The sequence below is a fragment of the Carcharodon carcharias genome, chromosome 9 (assembly GCF_017639515.1).
Source record: "Carcharodon carcharias isolate sCarCar2 chromosome 9, sCarCar2.pri, whole genome shotgun sequence".
NCBI lineage: Eukaryota > Metazoa > Chordata > Chondrichthyes > Lamniformes > Lamnidae > Carcharodon > Carcharodon carcharias.
In genome coordinates this window covers 55,987,880-56,004,614 of record NC_054475.1, presented here as the reverse complement: position 1 = coordinate 56,004,614, position 16,735 = coordinate 55,987,880, and positions in this window count along the sequence as shown.

Genomic DNA, 16,735 nt, shown 5'->3' with positions numbered 1-16,735 from the left:
AGTTCTCAGACTCTCTCTCCCCTATCACCCTCACACTCTCTCCCTCCATCACCCTCACACTCCGTATCCTCCAACAATTCTCACACTCTCAGACCCATCAACATCACACTCGCACTCCCCATCACCCTCACACTCTCTCCCCCACCACCCTCACACTCTCTCTCCAAAATCGCCCTCAGCCTCTCTCACCCCCAATCACCCTCACACTCCCTCTCACCCAACAGTTCTCACAGTCTCTCTACCCCCATCACCCTCACACTCTCTCACCACAACAGCCTCACACTCTCTCTCCACCATCACTCTCACACTCTCTCTCCCCCGATCACCCTCACACTCTCTATCCCCCCATCACCCTCACACTCCTTATCCCCCAACAATTCTCACACTCACTGCCCCATCACCCTCGCACTCGCTCTCCCCATCACCCTCACACTCTCTCCGCCATCACCCTCACACTCTCTATCCCAATCACCCTCACACTCTCTCTCCCCATCATCCTCACACTTTCTCTCACCCATTACCCTCACACTCACTCCCACCCATCACCCTCACACTCCCTATCCCCCAACAATTCTCACACTCTCTCCGCCATCACCCTCAGAATCTCTCCCCATCACCCTCAAACTCTATCTCCCCCCATCACCCTCACGCTCTCACACCCCCATCAACCTCATAATCTCTCACCCCATCACCCTCACACTCTCTCTCTAAAAGCACCCTCAGCCTCTCTCTCCCCAATCTCCCTCACACTCCCTCTCCCCCCACAGTTCTCACACACTCTCCCCCCCATCAGCCTCACACTCTCTCACCCCCATCACCCTCACACTCTCACCCCCCATCAGCCTCACACTCTCTCACCCCCATCACCCTCACACTCTCTCCCCCCATCAGCCTCACACTCTCTCACCCCCATCACCCTCACACTCTCTCTCCAACATCAACCTCACCCTCTCTCTCCCCCAATCACCCTCACACGCTCTCTCCACCATCACTCTCTCACTCTCTCTCCCCCCATCACTCTCAAACTCTCTATCCACCATCACCCTCACACTCCCTATCCCCCAACAATTCTCACACTCTCTCCGCCATCACACTCAGACTCTCTCCCCATCACCCTCAAACTCTATCTCCCCCCATCACCCTCACGCTCTCACACCCCCATCACCCTCACACTCTCTCTTCCCCATCACCCTCAAAATCTCTCACACCATCACCCTCACACTCTCTCTCTAAAAGCACCCTCATCCTCTCTCTCCCCAATCATCCTCACACTTTCTCTCACCCATTACCCTCACACTCTCTCCCACCCATCACCCTCAGACTCCCTATCCCCCTACAGTTCTCACACACTCTCCCCCATCACCCTCACACTCTCTCTCCAACATCAACCTCACCCTCTCTCTCCCCCAATCACCCTCACACGCCCTCTCCACCATCACTCTCTCACTCTCTCTCCCCCCATCACCCTCACACTCGCTCTACCCATCACCCTCACACTCTCTCCGCCATCACCCTCACACTCTCTCTCCCCCATCATCCTCAAACACCCTCTCTCCCTGTCACCTTCACGCTCTCTCTCCGCCATAATGCTCACGCTCTCTCACCCCACATCATCCTCACACACTCTCTACCCACATCACTCTCGCTCTTTCTCTCCCCCATCACCCTCAGACTCTCTCCCCATTACGCTCAAGCTCTCTCACCCCCAACACCCTCACACTCTTTCTCCCCCCATCACCCTCACACTCACCCCCCATCAGCCTTACACTCTCTCTCCCCATCACCCTCACACTCTCTCTCCAACATCACCCTCACCCTCTCTCTCCCCCAATCACCCTCACACTCCCTCTCACCCAACAGTTCGCAGACTCTCTCTCCCTCCATCACCCTCACTCTCCGTGTCCTCCAACAATTCTCACACTCTCAGCCCCATCACCCTCCCACTCGCTGTCCCCATCATCCTCACACACTCTCTATCCACATCACCCTCACACTTTCTCTCCCCCCATCACACTCAGACTCTCTCCCCATCACGCTCAAACTCTCTCTCCACCATCACCCTCACACTCTCTCTCCAACATCAACTTCACCTTCTCTCCCCCCGTCCCCCTCAGACTCTCTCTCCCTCCATCACCCTCACACTCCGTATCCTCCAACAATTCTCACACTCTCAGACCCATCAACCTCACACTCGCACTCCCCATCACCCTCACACTCTCTCCCCCCACCACCCTCACACTCTCTCTCCAAAATCGCCCTCAGCCTCTCTCTCCCCCAATCACCCTCACACTCCCTCTCACCCAACAGTTCTCACAGTCTCTCTACCCCCATCACCCTCACACTCTCTCCCTACAATAGCCTCACAGTCTCTCTCCACCATCACTCACACTTTCTCTCCCCCGATCACCCTCACACTCTCTATCCCCCCATCACCCTCACACTCCCATCCCCCAACAATTCTCACACTCACTGCCCCATCACCCTCACACTCGCTCTCACCATCACCCTCACACTCTCTATCGCAATCACCCTCACACTCTCTCTCCCCCATCATCCTCACACTTTCTCTTACCCATTACCCTCACACTCTCTCCCAACCATGTCCCTCACACTCCCTATCCCCCAACAATTCTCACACTCTCTCCGCCATCACCCTCAGAATCTCTCCCCATCACCCTCAAACTCTTTCACCCCCCATCACCCTCACGCTCTCACACCCCCATCACCCTCACACTCTCTCTTCCCCATCACCCTCAAAATCTCTCACACCATCACCCTCACACTGTCTCTATAAAAGCACCCTCAGCCTCTCTCTCCCCAATCATCCTCACACTTTCTCTCACCCATTACCCTCACACTCTCTCCCACCCATCACCCTCACATTCCCTATCCCCCTACAGTTCTCACACACTCTCCCCCATCACCCTCACACTCTCTCTCCCATCAGCCTCACACTCTCTCTCCCCCATCACCCTCACACTCTCTCTCCAACATCAACCTCACCCTCTCTCTCCCCCAATCACCCTCACACGCCCTCTCCACCATCACTCTCTCACTCTCTCTCCCACCATCACCCTCACACTCGCTCTACCCATCACCCTCACACTCTCTCCGCCATCACCCTCACACTCTCTATCCCAATCACCCTCACACTCCCTCTCCCCCCCATCCTCACACTTTCTCTCACCCATTACCCTCAAACTCTCACCCCCCATCACCCTCTCACTCCCTAACCCCCAGCAATTCTCACACTCTCTCCGCCATCACACTCAAACTCTCTCTGCCATTACCCTCAAACTCTCTCTCCCCCAACAACCTCACACTCTCTCAACCCCATCACCCTCATACTCTCTGTCCCCCATCACCCTCAAAATCGCTCACCCCCTTCATCCTCACACTCTCTTACCCCATCAACCTCAAACACTCTCTCTCCCTGTCACCTTCACGCTCTCTCTCCGCCATAAGGCTCGTGCTCTCTCACCCCACATCATCCTCACACACTCTATATCCACATCACCCTCACCCTCTCTCTCCCCCAATCACCCTCACACTCCCTCTCACCCAACAGTTCGCAGACTCTCTCTCCCTCCATCACCCTCACTCTCCGTGTCCTCCAACAATTCTCACACTCTCAGCCCCATCACCCTCCCACTCGCTGTCCCCATCATCCTCACACACTCTCTATCCACATCACCCTCACACTTTCTCTCCCCCCATCACACTCAGACTCTCTCCCCATCACGCTCAAACTCTCTCTCCACCATCACCCTCACACTCTCTCTCCAACATCAACTTCACCTTCTCTCCCCCCGTCCCCCTCAGACTCTCTCTCCCTCCATCACCCTCACACTCCGTATCCTCCAACAATTCTCACACTCTCAGACCCATCAACCTCACACTCGCACTCCCCATCACCCTCACACTCTCTCCCCCCACCACCCTCACACTCTCTCTCCAAAATCGCCCTCAGCCTCTCTCTCCCCCAATCACCCTCACACTCCCTCTCACCCAACAGTTCTCACAGTCTCTCTACCCCCATCACCCTCACACTCTCTCCCTACAATAGCCTCACAGTCTCTCTCCACCATCACTCACACTTTCTCTCCCCCGATCACCCTCACACTCTCTATCCCCCCATCACCCTCACACTCCCATCCCCCAACAATTCTCACACTCACTGCCCCATCACCCTCACACTCGCTCTCACCATCACCCTCACACTCTCTATCGCAATCACCCTCACACTCTCTCTCCCCCATCATCCTCACACTTTCTCTTACCCATTACCCTCACACTCTCTCCCAACCATGTCCCTCACACTCCCTATCCCCCAACAATTCTCACACTCTCTCCGCCATCACCCTCAGAATCTCTCCCCATCACCCTCAAACTCTTTCACCCCCCATCACCCTCACGCTCTCACACCCCCATCACCCTCACACTCTCTCTTCCCCATCACCCTCAAAATCTCTCACACCATCACCCTCACACTGTCTCTATAAAAGCACCCTCAGCCTCTCTCTCCCCAATCATCCTCACACTTTCTCTCACCCATTACCCTCACACTCTCTCCCACCCATCACCCTCACATTCCCTATCCCCCTACAGTTCTCACACACTCTCCCCCATCACCCTCACACTCTCTCTCCCATCAGCCTCACACTCTCTCTCCCCCATCACCCTCACACTCTCTCTCCAACATCAACCTCACCCTCTCTCTCCCCCAATCACCCTCACACGCCCTCTCCACCATCACTCTCTCACTCTCTCTCCCACCATCACCCTCACACTCGCTCTACCCATCACCCTCACACTCTCTCCGCCATCACCCTCACACTCTCTATCCCAATCACCCTCACACTCCCTCTCCCCCCCATCCTCACACTTTCTCTCACCCATTACCCTCAAACTCTCACCCCCCATCACCCTCTCACTCCCTAACCCCCAGCAATTCTCACACTCTCTCCGCCATCACACTCAAACTCTCTCTGCCATTACCCTCAAACTCTCTCTCCCCCAACAACCTCACACTCTCTCAACCCCATCACCCTCATACTCTCTGTCCCCCATCACCCTCAAAATCGCTCACCCCCTTCATCCTCACACTCTCTTACCCCATCAACCTCAAACACTCTCTCTCCCTGTCACCTTCACGCTCTCTCTCCGCCATAAGGCTCGTGCTCTCTCACCCCACATCATCCTCACACACTCTATATCCACATCACCCTCACCCTCTCTCTCCCCCAATCACCCTCACACTCCCTCTCACCCAACAGTTCGCAGACTCTCTCTCCCTCCATCACCCTCACTCTCCGTGTCCTCCAACAATTCTCACACTCTCAGCCCCATCACCCTCCCACTCGCTGTCCCCATCATCCTCACACACTCTCTATCCACATCACCCTCACACTTTCTCTCCCCCCATCACACTCAGACTCTCTCCCCATCACGCTCAAACTCTCTCTCCACCATCACCCTCACACTCTCTCTCCAACATCAACTTCACCTTCTCTCCCCCCGTCCCCCTCAGACTCTCTCTCCCTCCATCACCCTCACACTCCGTATCCTCCAACAATTCTCACACTCTCAGACCCATCAACCTCACACTCGCACTCCCCATCACCCTCACACTCTCTCCCCCCACCACCCTCACACTCTCTCTCCAAAATCGCCCTCAGCCTCTCTCTCCCCCAATCACCCTCACACTCCCTCTCACCCAACAGTTCTCACAGTCTCTCTACCCCCATCACCCTCACACTCTCTCCCTACAATAGCCTCACAGTCTCTCTCCACCATCACTCACACTTTCTCTCCCCCGATCACCCTCACACTCTCTATCCCCCCATCACCCTCACACTCCCATCCCCCAACAATTCTCACACTCACTGCCCCATCACCCTCACACTCGCTCTCACCATCACCCTCACACTCTCTATCGCAATCACCCTCACACTCTCTCTCCCCCATCATCCTCACACTTTCTCTTACCCATTACCCTCACACTCTCTCCCAACCATGTCCCTCACACTCCCTATCCCCCAACAATTCTCACACTCTCTCCGCCATCACCCTCAGAATCTCTCCCCATCACCCTCAAACTCTTTCACCCCCCATCACCCTCACGCTCTCACACCCCCATCACCCTCACACTCTCTCTTCCCCATCACCCTCAAAATCTCTCACACCATCACCCTCACACTGTCTCTATAAAAGCACCCTCAGCCTCTCTCTCCCCAATCATCCTCACACTTTCTCTCACCCATTACCCTCACACTCTCTCCCACCCATCACCCTCACATTCCCTATCCCCCTACAGTTCTCACACACTCTCCCCCATCACCCTCACACTCTCTCTCCCATCAGCCTCACACTCTCTCTCCCCCATCACCCTCACACTCTCTCTCCAACATCAACCTCACCCTCTCTCTCCCCCAATCACCCTCACACGCCCTCTCCACCATCACTCTCTCACTCTCTCTCCCACCATCACCCTCACACTCGCTCTACCCATCACCCTCACACTCTCTCCGCCATCACCCTCACACTCTCTATCCCAATCACCCTCACACTCCCTCTCCCCCCCATCCTCACACTTTCTCTCACCCATTACCCTCAAACTCTCACCCCCCATCACCCTCTCACTCCCTAACCCCCAGCAATTCTCACACTCTCTCCGCCATCACACTCAAACTCTCTCTGCCATTACCCTCAAACTCTCTCTCCCCCAACAACCTCACACTCTCTCAACCCCATCACCCTCATACTCTCTGTCCCCCATCACCCTCAAAATCGCTCACCCCCTTCATCCTCACACTCTCTTACCCCATCAACCTCAAACACTCTCTCTCCCTGTCACCTTCACGCTCTCTCTCCGCCATAAGGCTCGTGCTCTCTCACCCCACATCATCCTCACACACTCTATATCCACATCACCCTCACCCTCTCTCTCCCCCAATCACCCTCACACTCCCTCTCACCCAACAGTTCGCAGACTCTCTCTCCCTCCATCACCCTCACTCTCCGTGTCCTCCAACAATTCTCACACTCTCAGCCCCATCACCCTCCCACTCGCTGTCCCCATCATCCTCACACACTCTCTATCCACATCACCCTCACACTTTCTCTCCCCCCATCACACTCAGACTCTCTCCCCATCACGCTCAAACTCTCTCTCCACCATCACCCTCACACTCTCTCTCCAACATCAACTTCACCTTCTCTCCCCCCGTCCCCCTCAGACTCTCTCTCCCTCCATCACCCTCACACTCCGTATCCTCCAACAATTCTCACACTCTCAGACCCATCAACCTCACACTCGCACTCCCCATCACCCTCACACTCTCTCCCCCCACCACCCTCACACTCTCTCTCCAAAATCGCCCTCAGCCTCTCTCTCCCCCAATCACCCTCACACTCCCTCTCACCCAACAGTTCTCACAGTCTCTCTACCCCCATCACCCTCACACTCTCTCCCTACAATAGCCTCACAGTCTCTCTCCACCATCACTCACACTTTCTCTCCCCCGATCACCCTCACACTCTCTATCCCCCCATCACCCTCACACTCCCATCCCCCAACAATTCTCACACTCACTGCCCCATCACCCTCACACTCGCTCTCACCATCACCCTCACACTCTCTATCGCAATCACCCTCACACTCTCTCTCCCCCATCATCCTCACACTTTCTCTCACCCATTACCCTCACACTCTCTCCCAACCATGACCCTCACACTCCCTATCCCCCAACAATTCTCACACTCTCTCCGCCATCACCCTCAGAATCTCTCCCCATCACCCTCAAACTCTTTCACCCCCCATCACCCTCACGCTCTCACACCCCCATCACCCTCACACTCTCTCTTCCCCATCACCCTCAAAATCTCTCACACCATCACCCTCACACTGTCTCTATAAAAGCACCCTCAGCCTCTCTCTCCCCAATCATCCTCACACTTTCTCTCACCCATTACCCTCACACTCTCTCCCACCCATCACCCTCACATTCCCTATCCCCCTACAGTTCTCACACACTCTCCCCCATCACCCTCACACTCTCTCTCCCATCAGCCTCACACTCTCTCTCCCCCATCACCCTCACACTCTCTCTCCAACATCAACCTCACCCTCTCTCTCCCCCAATCACCCTCACACGCCCTCTCCACCATCACTCTCTCACTCTCTCTCCCACCATCACCCTCACACTCGCTCTACCCATCACCCTCACACTCTCTCCGCCATCACCCTCACACTCTCTATCCCAATCACCCTCACACTCCCTCTCCCCCCCATCCTCACACTTTCTCTCACCCATTACCCTCAAACTCTCACCCCCCATCACCCTCTCACTCCCTAACCCCCAGCAATTCTCACACTCTCTCCGCCATCACACTCAAACTCTCTCTGCCATTACCCTCAAACTCTCTCTCCCCCAACAACCTCACACTCTCTCAACCCCATCACCCTCATACTCTCTGTCCCCCATCACCCTCAAAATCGCTCACCCCCTTCATCCTCACACTCTCTTACCCCATCAACCTCAAACACTCTCTCTCCCTGTCACCTTCACGCTCTCTCTCCGCCATAAGGCTCGTGCTCTCTCACCCCACATCATCCTCACACACTCTATATCCACATCACCCTCACACTCTCTCTCCCCCCATCATCCTCACACACTCACCCCACAACACCTCACAATCTTTCTCCTCCAGCACCCTCAAACTCTCTCTCCTCCATCACCCTCACAATCTCTCCATCATCACCCTCCCACACTCTCACCACCATCACCCTCACACAGCCTCTCCCCCATCACCCTCACATGGTCACCCCCTTCACCCTCACAATCTCTCTCCCCCATGACCCTCACACACTCTCTTGCCCCAACACCCTCACACTCTCTCCACCCATCACCTTCACAATCTCTCCGCCATGACCCTCACACTCTCTCTCCCATATCACCCTCACAAACATTCCCCCATCACCCTCACAATCTCTCTCCCCATCACCCTCACATTCTCTCACCCCCATCATCCTCACACTCTCTCCCCATCACCCTCACTCTCTCGCTCCCCCCATCACCCTCACACTCTCTCTCCCCCATCACGCTCACACTCTCTCTCCCCCATCATCCTCACGTTCTCTCTCCCCCATCATCTTCACACTCTCTCTCCCCCATCACCCTCAAACACTCTCTCTCCCCCATCACACTTACACTGTCTCCCCATCACGCTCACACTCTCCCTCCACCATCACCCTCACACTCTCTCCCGCATAACCCTCAGACTCTATCTCCCCAATCACCCTCACATTCTCTCACCCATTACCCTCACACTCTCTCCCACCCATCACCCTCACACTTCCTATCCCCCTACAGTTCTCACACACTCTCCCCCCATCACCCTCACACTCTCTCTCCCATCAGCCTCACACTCTCTCTCCCCCATCACCCTCAAACTCTCTCTCCAACATCAACCTCACCCTCTCTCTCCCCCAATCACCCTCACACGCTCTCTCCACCATCACTCTCTCACTCTCTCTCCCCCCATCACTCTCAAACTCTCTATCCACCATCACCCTCACACTCCCTATCCCCCAACAATTCTCACACTCTCTCCGCCATCACCCTCAAACTCTATCTCCCCCCATCACCCTCACGCTCTCACACCCCCATCACCCTCACACTCTCTCTTCCCCATCACCCTCAAAATCTCTCACACCATCACCCTCACACTCTCTCTCTAAAAGCACCCTCATCCTCTCTCTCCCCAATCATCCTCACACTTTCTCTCACCCATTACCCTCACACTCTCTCCCACCCATCACCCTCAGACTCCCTATCCCCCTACAGTTCTCACACACTCTCCCCCATCACCCTCACACTCTCTCTCCAACATCAACCTCACCCTCTCTCTCCCCCAATCACCCTCACACGCCCTCTCCACCATCACTCTCTCACTCTCTCTCCCCCCATCACCCTCACACTCGCTCTACCCATCACCCTCACACTCTCTCCGCCATCACCCTCACACTCTCTATCCCAATCACCCTCACACTCTCTCTCCCCCCCATCCTCACACTTTCTCTCACCCATTACCCTCAAACTCTCACCCCCCATCACCCTCTCACTCCCTAACCCGCAGAAATTCTCACACTCTCTCCGCCATCACACTCAAACTCTCTCTGCCATTACCCTCAAACTCTCTCTCCCCCAACACCCTCACACTGTCTCAACCCCATCACCCTCATACTCTCTGTCCCCCATCATCCTCAAAATCGCTCACCCCCATCATCCTCACACTCTCTTACCCCATCAACCTCAAACGCTCTCTCTCCCTGTCACCTTCACGCTCTCTCTCTGCCATAAGGCTCATGCTCTCTCACCCCACATCATCCTCACACACTCTCTATCCACATCACCCTCACACTCTCTCTCCCCCCATCATCCTCACACACTCACCCTACAACACCTCACAATCTTTCTCCTCCAGCACCCTCAAACTCTCTCTCCTCCATCACCCTCACAATCTCTCCATCGTCACCCTCCCACCCTCTCACCCCCATCACCCTCACACAGCCTCTCCCCCATCACCCTCACACACTCTCTCCACCATCACCAACACACTCTCTCTCCCCCATCACCCTCACACGGTCTTCCCCTTCACCCTCACAATCTCTCTCCCCCATGACCCTCACACACTCTCTTGCCCCAACACACTCACACTCTCTCCCCCCATCACCTTCACAGTCTCTCCGCCATGACCCTCACACTCTCTCTACCATATCACCCTCACAAACATTCCCCCATCACCCTCACAATCTCTCTCCCCATCACCCTCACACTCTCTCACCACCATAATCCTCACACTCTCTCCCCCATCACCCTCACATTCTCTCTCCCCCATCATCCTCACGTTCTCTCTCCCCTATCAACCTCACACTCTCTCTCCCATCACCCTCAAACACTCTCTCTCCCCCCATCACAATCACACTGTCTCCCCATCACGCTCACACTCTCCCTCCACCATCAGCCTCACACTCTCTCCCGCATCACCCTCAGACTCTATCTCCCCAATCAACCTCACATTCTCTCACCCATTACCCTCACACTCTCTCCCACCCATCACCCTCACACTTCCTATCCGCCTACAGTTCTCACACACACTCCCCCCATCACCCTCACACTCTCTCACCCCATCATCCTCACACTCTCTCTCCCCCATCACCCTCACACTCTCTCTCCAACATCAACCTCACCCTCTCTCTCCCCCAATCACCCTCACATGCTCTGTCCACCATCACTCTCTCACTCTCTCTCCCCCATCACTCTCAAACTCTCTATCCACCATCACCCTCACACTCCCTATCCCCCAACAATTCTCACACTCTCTCCGCCATCACACTCAGACTCTCTCCCCATCACCCTCAAACTCTATCTCCCCCCATCACACTCACGCTCTCACACCCCCATCAACCTCACACTCTCTCTTCCCCATCACACTCAAAATCACTCACATCATCACCCTCACACTCTCTCTCTAAAAGCACCCTCATCCTCTCTCTCCCCAATCATCCTCACACGTTCTCTCACCCATTACCCTCACACTCTCTCCCACCCATCACCCTCACACTCCCTATCCCCCTACAGTTCTCACACACTCTCCCCCATCACCCTCACACTCTCTCCCCCCATCAGCCTCACACTCTCTCTCCCCCATCACCCTCACACTCTCTCTCCAACATCAACCTCACCCTCTCTCTCCCCCAATCACCCTCACACGCCCTCTCCACCATCACTCTCTCACTCTCTCTCCCACCATCACCCTCACACTCGCTCTACCCATCACCCTCACACTCTCTCCGCCATCACCCTCACACTCTCTATCCCAATCACCCTCACACTCTCTCTCCCCCCCATCCTCACACTTTCTCTCACCCATTACCCTCACACTCTCACCCCCCATCACCCTCTCACTCCCTAACCCCCAGCAATTCTCACACTCTCTCCGCCATCACACTCAAACTCTCTCTGCCATTACCCTCAAACTATCTCTCCCCAACACCCTCATGCTCTCTCAACCCCATCACCCTCATACTCTCTGTCCCCCATCACCCTCAAAATCGCTCACCCCTTCATCCTCACACTCTCTCACCCCATCATCCTCAAACACTCTCTCTCCCTGTCACCTTCACGCTCTCTCTCCGCCATAAGGCTCATGCTCTCTCACCCCACATCATCCTCACACACTCTCTATCCACATCACCCTCACACTCTCTCTCCCCCCATCATCCTCACACACTCACCCCACAACACCTCACAATCTTTCTCCTCCAGCACCCTCAAACTCTCTCTCCTCCATCACCCTTACAATCTCTCCATCATCACCCTCCCACCCTCTCACCCCCATCACCCTCACACAGCCTCTCCCCCATCACCCTCACACACTCTCTCCACCATCACCAACACACTCTCTCTCCCCCATCACCCTCACACGGTCTCCCCGTTCACCCTCACAATCTCTCTCCCCCATGACCCTCACACACTCTCTTGCCCCAACACCCTCACACTCTCTCCACCCATCACCTTCACACTCTCTCCGCCATGACCCTCACACTCTCTCTCCCATATCACCCACACAAACATTCCCCCATCACCCTCACAATCTCTCTCCCCATCACCCTCACACTCTCTCACCCCCATCATCCTCACACTCTCGCCCCCATCACCCTCACTCTCTCGCTCCCCCCATCACCCTCACACTCTCTCTCCCCCATCATCCTCATGTTCTCTCTCCCCCATCATCCTCACACTCTCTCTCCCCATCACCCTCAAACACTCTCTCTCCCCACATCACACTCACACTGTCTCCCCATCACGCTCACACTCTCCCTCCCCCATCACCCTCACACTCTCTCTCCACATCACACTCACACTCTCTCCACCCATCACTCTCACACTCTCTATCCCCCCATCACCCTCACACTCCCTATCCCCCAACAATTCTCACACTCACTGCCCCATCACCCTCACACCCTCTCTCCCCATCACCCTCAAAATCTCTCACCCCATCACCCTCAAACTCTCACCCTCCACCATCAACAACACACTCAATCACCCCTGTCATCCTCACACTCTCCCCCTCCACCATCACCATCACCCTCTCTCTTCCCCATCACACTCACACTCTCTCTCCCCATCACCCTCACACTCTCATTCCCTCATCATCCTCACGTTCTCTCTCCCCCATCATCCTCACACTCTCTCTATCCCCATCACCATCACACTCTCTCTCCCCCATCATCCTCAAACACTCTCTCTCCCTGTCACCTTCACGCTCTCTCTGCCATAACCCTCACGCTGTCTCTCCCCCATCATCCTTCCACACTCTCTATCCACATCACCCTCAAACTTTCTCTCCCCCCATCAACCTTACACTCTCTCCCCATCACGCTCACACTCTCCTTCCACCATCACCCTCACACTCTCTCACCCATCACCCACACACTCTCTCTCCCCCATCACCCTCACATTCTCTCTCCCCCATCACCCTCACTATCTTTCTCCCCCATCACCCTCACACGCGCTCCACCTTGCAGCCTCACACTCTCGCTCCCCATCACCCTCACAATCTTTCTCCAACATCACCCTCAAACTCTCTCTCCACCAATCACCCTCACACGCTCTATCCCACATCACCCTCACAATCTCTCTCCCCCCATCACCGTCAAACTCTCTCCCCCATCACCCTCACACTATTTCTCCCCCCATCACACTCACACTCTCTCTACCCATCACCCTCACACTCTCTCACCCCCATCATCCTCACACTCTCTCTCCCCCATCACCCTCACACTCTCTCTCCAACATCAACCTCACCCTCTCTCTCCTCCAATCACCCTCACACGCTCTCTCCACCATCACTCTCTCACTCTCTCTCCCCCCATCACTCTCAAACTCTCTATCCACCATCACCCTCACAATCCCTATCCCCCAACAATTCTCACACTCTCTCCGCCATCACACTCAGACTCTCTCCCCATCACCCTCAAACTCTCTCTCCCCCCATCACCCTCACGCTCTCACACCCCCATCACCCTCACACTCTCTCTTCCCCATCACCCTCAAAATCTCTCACACCATCACCCTCACACTCTCTCTCTAAAAGCTCCCTCATCCTCTCTCTCCCCAATCATCCTCACACTTTCTCTCACCCATTACCCTCACACTCTCTCCCACCCATCACCCTCACACTCCCTATCCCGCTACAGTTCTCACACACTCTCCCCACATCACCCTCACACTCTCTCCCCCCATCAACCTCACCCTCTCTCTCCCCCAATCACCCTCACATGCCCTTTCCACCATCACTCTCTCATTCTCTCTCCCCCCATCACCCTCACACTCGCTCTACCCATCACCCTCACACTCTCTCCGCCATCACCCTCACACTCTCTATCCCAATCACCCTCACACTCTCTCTCCCCCCCATCCTCACACTTTCTCTAACCCATTACCCTCAAACTCTCACCCCCCATCACCCTCTCACTCCCTAACCCCCAGCAATTCTCACACTCTCTCCGCCATCACACTCAAACTCTCTCTGCCATTACCCTCAAACTATCTCTCCCCCAACACCCTCACGCTCTCTCAACCCCATCACCCTCATACTCTCTGTCCCCCATCACCCTCAAAATCGCTCACCCCCTTCATCCTCACACTCTCTCACCCCATCATCCTCAAACACTCTCTCTCCCTGTCACCTTCACGCTCTCTCTCCACCATAAGGCTCATGCACTCTCACCCCACATCATCCTCACACACTCTCTATCCACATCACCCTCACACTCTCTCTCCCCCCATCATCCTCACACAATCACCCCACAACACCTCACAATCTTTCTCCTCCAGCACCCTCAAACTCTCTCTCCTCCATCACCCTCACAATCTCTCCATCATCACCCTCCCACCCTCTCACCCCCATCACCCTCACACAGCCTCTCCCCCATCACCCTCACACACTCTCTCCACCATCACCAACACACTCTCTCTCCCCCAACACCCTCACACGGTCTCCCCCTTCACCCTTACAATCTCTCTCCCCAATGACCCTCACACACTCTCTTGCCCCAACACCCTCACACTCTCTCCCCCATCACCTTCACACTCTCTCCGCCATGACCCTCACACTCTCTCTCCCATATCACCCTCACAAACATTCCCCCATCACCCTCACAATCTCTCTCCCCATCACCCTCACACTCTCTCACCCCCATCATCCTCACACTCTCTCCCCATCACCCTCACTCTCTCGCTCACCCCATCACCCTCACACTCTCTCTCCCCCATCATCCTCACGTTTTCTCTCCCCCATCATCCTCACAATCTCTCTCCCCATCACCCTCACACTCTCTCACCCCCATCATCCCCACACTCTCTCCCCATCACCCTTACTCTCTCTCTCCCCCATCACCCTCACACTCTCTCTCCCCCATCATCCTCACGTTTTCTCTCCCCCATCATCCTCACACTCTCTCTATACACATCACCATCACACTCTCTCTCACACATCATCCTCACACTCTCTCTCCCCCATCACACTCAAACACTCTCTCTCCCCCCATCACCCTCACACCCTCTCTCCCCCATCACCCTCAAAATCTCTCACCCCATCACCCTCAAACTCTCACCCTCCAGCATCACCAACACACTCAGTCATCCCCGTCATCCTCACACTCTCCCCCTCCACCATCACACTCACACTCTCCCTTCCCCCATCACACTCACACTCTCTCCCCCATCACCCTCACACTCTCTCTCCAACATCAACCTCACCCTCTCTATCCCCCAATCACCCTCACACGCCCTCTCCACCATCACTCTCTCACTCTCTCTCCCACCATCACCCTCACACTCGCTCTACCCATCACCCTCACACTCTCTCCGCCATCACCCTCACACTCTCTATCCCAATCACCCTCACACTCTCTCTCCCCCCCATCCTCACACTTTCTCTCACCCATTACCCTCACACTCTCACCCCCCATCACCCTCTCACTCCCTAACCCCCAGCAATTCTCACACTCTCTCCGCCATCACACTCAAACTCTCTCTGCCATTACCCTCAAACTATCTCTCCCCCAACACACTCACGCTCTCTCAACCCCATCACCCTCATACTCTCTGTCCCCCATCACCCTCAAAATCGCTCACCCCCTTCATCCTCACACTCTCTCACCCCATCATCCTCAAACACTCTCTCTCCCTGTCACCTTCACGCTCTCTCTCCGCCATAAGGCTCATGCTCTCTCACCCCACATCATCCTCACACACTCTCTATCCACATCACCCTCACACTCTCTCTCCCCCCATCATCCTCACACACTCACCCCACACCTCACAATCTTTCTCCTCAGCAACCTCAAACTCTCTCTCCTCCATCACCCTCACAATCTCTCCATCATCACCCTCCCACCCTCTCAACCCATCACCCTCACACAGCCTCTCACCCATCACCCTCACACACTCTCTCCACCATCACCAACACACTCTCTCTCCCCCATCACCCTCACACGGTCTTCCCCGTTCACCCTCACAATCTCTCTCCCCCATGACCCTCACACACTCTTTTGCCCCAACACCCTCACACTCTCTCCCCATCACCTTCACACTCTCTCCGCCATGACCCTCACACTCTCTCTCCCATATCACCCTCACAAACATTCCCCCATCACACTCAC